Genomic DNA, 6,837 nt, shown 5'->3' on the forward strand with positions numbered 1-6,837 from the left:
ACAGCTATTCACCCCAAACTGATTGAATGTCTGACGGACGGCTCACCATTGAAATTTTCCAGCAACACTGCTACAGCATGCTGCTATTGCAGACTTGCTTAAGTATGAGAAATAATTTCGCGTGGAATTAATTTTCAAAGTGTGATTTTTGCTCAGAGTATCTTCGGGGAAGCCTCCAAGATAAATTTAAGCGATATCGTTTCCCATCACATGGTTGAATTTGCAACAGCAGCATGCTGCAGCAGTATTGCTAGTAAAATTCAATGGTGAGCCGTTCGTCAGATATTCAATCAGTCTGGGGTGAATATCTTTTTTCACAAGCAAGGTAGCGCCTTGCGGTCTTTAGAAGAGTTTTTCCCAGGAAAATTTCCTATAAATTTCATGTATTGATATATTTTCAGGAGCCAACTGGACATCTCTATAAAAAAAATTTGAATAAGTGGTTTTTCCCATATAAAATCGTATGAAAGCTTTAAAAACCGGGCGTCAATCGGGCGTTTCACCAATCGATCTGAAAAGTTACACAGTTGTTATAGGACCCATAAGGAACACGAAAAGTGCATGGGAGCGAAAAAATAACACCATCGCTTTTTTCCCATATAACCGTGTCCCAGTCTAATGTGCACCTTTCTTTCGCACTCACTTTTTTCAGAGATGGTCTGACCGATTCTTCCTATCTTGGTGACAAATTTTAATATCTTTACCGCACTTTATTCTTTACTTACTGAACTTTTGAGCATGAGCATGAGCATGAGCATGATTGACCGCCCGCGGTTGCTACTCCGTTATTGCCAGATCAGCTGTAATTACACAGAGAACCAACAGATGATGCTTGGGACCAGCACGCATCCTCAATGTGTAAAAACTGGTGACCTTAATCTTTATATTAGGCAATAACAGCGCCGGTCACATCCGAATGCAGGTCAAAAAAGGAAGTTGTAAAGGAAAATGTTGACGTGATACTCGCTTATTGGAAGCCGAGAACACCTCTGCACTTCCACGAGAAATCACTGGGATGTTGGAGAAAGGGCAAGGTACACAGCAGGGTTCGTTTTGGTAAACGATGCGCTGGTTTCGAGTGTCGGGTTCTTTAGAACAAGTATCGCGCGAACAGGTTCATTATATCCGCCACGATATTCATAATGCGATTCGAACTTTTTTAGTTTGACAATGTAATACCGCAATAAATCGTACGCAAGGATACTGGACCTTTGATGATGTAGATAATCTGTAGATAATTCGACCTCATGAAGGTATCGACGCGGAGTCTCTCGGGGTTCGGTCAACCGGACATTTTCTACCTAACAGATCGACCAACGACGTTTCTCGTACACACTTTGTTTGCTCTAAAAAAAACGATACGATCCCGCGAAAAACACATCTGAAAACAGAATATAACAATGTTGCGCGCTTATTACGAAAACTAACTATGAGTATAATTCTTGCCAAACGTCGCGATCCTCTGCGTACGACGCACGCGATGTAGCCTATGCTACTCGTAGCAATCAGCTATTTGTCAATCCCGAGTACTTTCGAAGAAACGAACGCAAGTCGGCCGACGCGATTCTTTGCGATATTTATTCGATCGCGATATTTATCGACCGGACGAAATCTTCGGTTAAACAATCACAGCGAGACATGAACAAGTATCTGGGTATAGCGCTCGAAATTACTATATTCCGAAAACGTTCATATAAGTAAAATTCTCCCGAGCCGGAAACGCGGTTTACATCGAAGCACTATGCACGACCGCTCTATCCCCTCCTACCAACGCAGACACTCGGGGACACGACATTTCACGCCGATTCTCTCTTAGTTGTCGATGCGAATGTTGCCGATTAAATAAAAAAATTGCCTAAGTTCCATGCATACAAAGCCTTAATAATAATTGAAAAATGCAAATTTCCATATTGAACAATATATAGTCTTAAGTTTGTTAACAAAATGCCGACCTAGTCATTATTGGAACATAGTATACAAAACATAAACAGCCCAAAAGCTAGAAAAATCCAAAAAATGAAGCATAAGATTTCATGTATTATCACTGCACTATACTCCCAGCTTCCACAAACCACACCATTGCTCTCGAGATGAGAACATGTTTTGCTGAAAAATCCTACTTGAAGCCTGACCGTGCAAAACCGTGGTAGATGACGGATTATAAGTATACTAAGCGTCATGTTGGCTCATTACTAAGTTGAGCTACTCATTACCTTATAATGAAAAAAATGGCAAAGCTTGGTGCATCTGAAACATTAAGCGCAATCATCAGGTGTAGATGTATATACTAATCAAAAGTCTTAAAATTATTGACAAGACCAAGCCAATCATAATTCAGGCTGAATTAATAATCATCGAAAGTCAAACTCCCATAATCCATAAACCCATAATTCCCATTTTATTATGGGAAAGTTGTCGGTACCCATCATTAACATAGACAACCGCTTCTCATCGATAACATCGCTAAGTCCTAGCGCTAACGACAACCATCGATATGTCGCAGGTGGCACCAAGCATGCGAACCTCCTCCTGCATCTGAAAAGCATCATATAGGAACATGAACTGCTGCTCCCAGCCCTCCAATAGTCAAACAGACTTAAGAAAAACTCAGAAGTAAACAAAAACCATCCCTGCTCCTGTAACCCGCGCACTCTGTTACCAAAGTCAGAGAGGTCCGATTGAAAATGTCAAAAGCCATCGGAATTTTATCGATAATATCGATAAAAACTCGGAAACAATCGATGCCATCATCAACGATTACGTTCGATATTTTCCATCGATATCCCAAACAATCTTAGATGGCAACGCGATGCCCACTACAGTTATGACTCGATTTTACACACATTCTCGTTTTTGAAATGTGCGTAAAATCGAATTGTGCATAAAATCGAATCAAAATTTTTATTTTTTTATAGCCCAAAATTCTTCTTTACTTACTGAACTTTTGAATGAATAACTAACCGGCGGAACATTGGGGTTTCTTTTCGTAGCGGTGACGGAGTTGACGAAAGTCAAACCGTTCGCAATGATAAAACCTCTTTGCGTTAAAAGCTATTCCGGTGAGACGAACTGGAGTAAACCAGTCGCTGCGGAATGCTCATTGATTGATTCCTTGTCTTTATTAAAAATCATTTGCTTCTATAGGCAAATGCAATTGCCAAAATATTTAATTCTATGTGTGTATTTACATGTGTGGCTATCTCAGGCCCCTACTGGAAACCAGCTGGAGAGACGAGCATTAAAATTGCAACGCTGCATTTTGCGTGCTGTATGAATTAGAGGTGGGCAATCCGCTCACGAACTGATCTAAAGAGCTGGTTCTTCAAAGTGAGCGAGTGATCTATCGCTCTTTTTAAAAGAGCGGTTACTCACTCTTTACTTCAAGCAAAAAGCTGATAGCTGATTTTGTTGATCAGACACCGCAAACGAGCAGTGGTGGGCACCGCTAAACGAAAATTTAGCGACGCTAATCGCTAAGCCGCTAGCCGGAAAATTAAGCTCGATAATCGCTAAACGCTAGTCGGATTAGCGGAACTTTCGCTAATCGCTAACTTTTTAATATGTAAGTAGTCATCGCTATATTTATTGCTCGTGTTTTGTAAGATTTGGACCACTTTGATCTTTTTTGGTTAAACAAACGAAAACAATTACTTTTTAAAGCTAAGTATTTGCAATAAGAGGTTCACGAAACGGTATTCATATTTGATTTTGTAAAAACAAGAATAACAAAAGTTATTTAGCTTGCATTGAAAATAGAAACTCTTAGGAATGTTTTCATAAAAATTCAGTTATTATCTGAGCATGAGCATGAGTATGATTGACCGCCCGCGATTGCTACTCCGTTATTGCCAGATCAGCTGTAATTACACAGAGAACCAATGGATGATGCTTGGGATTAACATTCATCCTCAATGTGTAAAAACTGGTGACCTTAATCTTTATATTAGGCAATACCAGCGCCGGCCGCATCCGAATGCAGGTCAAAGAAGGAGTGTGTATAGGAATATATTGATGTGATACTCGCTTTATTGGAAGCCGAGAACACCTCTGCACTTCCACGAGAAATCACTGTGATGTTGGAGTAAAGGGTAAGGTTTGCAGCAGGTTTCGTTTTGGTAAACGATGCGCTGAGTTCTAATACCGGGTTCATAATAACAAATATTGCGCGTACGAGTTCATTATATCTTCTACGGAAATCATAACGCGATCGGAACACATTCCGGTTGATGATGTAACACCGCAAAAATAAAGCGCACGCGAGGATACCGGACCTATAACCTAATCAAGACAGACTCAAATATTCGAAAATCTGTTTATGAAGTCATTATGCAACTACTGAAACGTATCTTCCATTGATTTATCTCAGCTGACTACACAATGTTACTAAGCAACCAGATATGCATTATCCAAAAACAAGAAAAAAGTAAGTATATAGACCCTCAACACATACCGCAAGCGGTCAGCAAGAGAGCTCCAAAAACGGCCTATTTGCTTGGCCATCGCCGTTAGAATCGAACGAAGAAAGAAAAAAAAAAGAAAAAAAAGATATGTGCGTTGACAGACGAGTCGCGTATAATCCTGTTATTAAATGCAAATAATTGCGATATTTGGTGGCGTTTAATTACAATGTTTTGTCGCGATTAATTATTTACGATATTCATCGAACGAACGGAACCTACTCTAAATCACTGCGTGCTGGAATAGAACCTACGGGTGGACAGTCTGCGAATAAATGGTTTGGTACACCTCGGAAGTCACAACACACCGAAAATCTATAGTTGAGCAAAGCTCACCTGGGCCGAAAACACGTTTACCCCGGAAAGTTATGCGCGACCGCTCTATTCCCTCTTACCGACGCATACGCGCGGAGACACGGTATTTCGCGTTGATTACCACTTACTTCTTGAATAATAAAGCGAAGATACCTACTGAGTATGAAAAACTGGCAAAGTTTCATGCATTCATAGCTAGAAAATTTTAAAAAATGCAAATATGCATATCTAACAAGACGGAGTATTAATTAGATTTAACAAAATGCCAAAACAATCGCAATCAAAATTTATTTGCCATGCTGACCAACAAGATTTCTACTTAATTAAATTAAAAATTGTCTATTTGTTTCAGTATTTACTCAAAAGCTAGAAAAATCATAAAACAAGGGCAACTGCTCAAAATGTTCGTAACCATCCAGTCGGAGCGCGAACGAAAAATTTCTAAATTATGTTGTACTGCTGCTCATTCCGTCATGTAAAAGCCAGCGTGTTTAAAGGTTTAAAACATCCCTCCTATTGGAGCAATTCTGTCTATAAAGAATAGACTTTGGCAAACAAAGCGACTCCATGAAATCACGGTTTAACAAATCTCCATATACTGAGAGCAATGCAACCAGATATGCATCTTCCAAAATAAAAATAAATAAATAAATAGCCCAATTGATTTAGAAACGGCTGACAACGCAAGCAGGGTATGTAAAGTATACCTACCGAGGTCAGTCCACTGCGCACACAAATGACGAGACAGCTCGATGAACGCGAAAAAAAACTATACCTTACACATATAGATCATCCTCATATAAACTGCACAAAAACAAAAGAAATCACAAACTCACGACAATCCTACAGTCTGCACCCCTCAAGTCTCAGCACGCACTGCAAGGCCGATGCCATACCGGAGAGGTTACGATGCTAACAGCGTCTCCGTTCACCTGAGGAAATAATATCAACAATGAAGACTGACGCGCAACTGTTTCGACCGAGGGAGTGCCTTTTCCTATCCCTCGCTGTACATTTGACAGAGTATAACATCGAAGATACGAAAACGTCAAACCTGATACGAAAACGTCAAACCTGATACAAAATCGTCAATGTCGGTCGGATTATTTTCATTATTTTGCTGTTTGGTTGCGGCTTAGCCTTAGCGCTTCTTAAGTAGACACAGTGGATCTAGTTATTATTCAATAATGTAATGTAATCTTAGTAAAAACTCTTGCAAACACAAGCAAGAAAACAGAAAAGAGCAAAAACATCAGATTTGATGTTTCTATGTTGTACTCGATGTTATAACTCATAGCACATTCCCTCGGTTTCGACGCAGTTAGCTCCGCATCGGCCCAATCGGTAGATTAAAAAAATTCAAAACCGGCTTCCATGAAGCCGCGGTCACAAGCAGGGATGCCACAAACACAGACCAATCTGTGTAAAACAAAATTTCCACACAAGTATATGTACATACAGACTTTTATACTGAAAATCTGTAAAACATTTTCGATGTTCAATATACAGAAATGTAGCATCCCCACAAAAGAAATTGTGAAAAGCAGAAAAAAAAACATTGTTTCCCTTTTGCCATGCAAGTCAAACAAAAAAACACAGGCAAAACGTCACCAACACTAATACTTATCCTTTAATTCTCGCGTCCTCTCTGAACCATCATGCTGGTGCGAGAACGTGAGAACTCGCACTTCTCTCGCTTTTTTTTTGTTCACCTTGCACTTACTCACACACACTTATGGCAAGGCAAAGGCTAGCGGGAAACGTGCTCCGCCACCGAAAAAGAAATGCAGCTCTCACTAATTAGCCACAAAATTGCACGAATATTTCACGAATTTCAACATTGACGTCACTCTCACCGATAATACGAAACCGCCACATTTCGTATTACCTTTTACTCTACCCTTTGCACTTGAAATATAACGATTACGCGACGAGAAGGCTAAACAAAATACGTCGATATTATTGCACTATCCTCAACCGTACACGACAACCCTCGGAACATTTCATCGCGATTCAAATCAAACACTTGGAATTCACACCGAAACAACAGTGGCCTTTATTCAAT

This window comes from Wyeomyia smithii, chromosome 2, assembly GCF_029784165.1.
Source record: "Wyeomyia smithii strain HCP4-BCI-WySm-NY-G18 chromosome 2, ASM2978416v1, whole genome shotgun sequence".
Taxonomy (NCBI): domain Eukaryota; kingdom Metazoa; phylum Arthropoda; class Insecta; order Diptera; family Culicidae; genus Wyeomyia; species Wyeomyia smithii.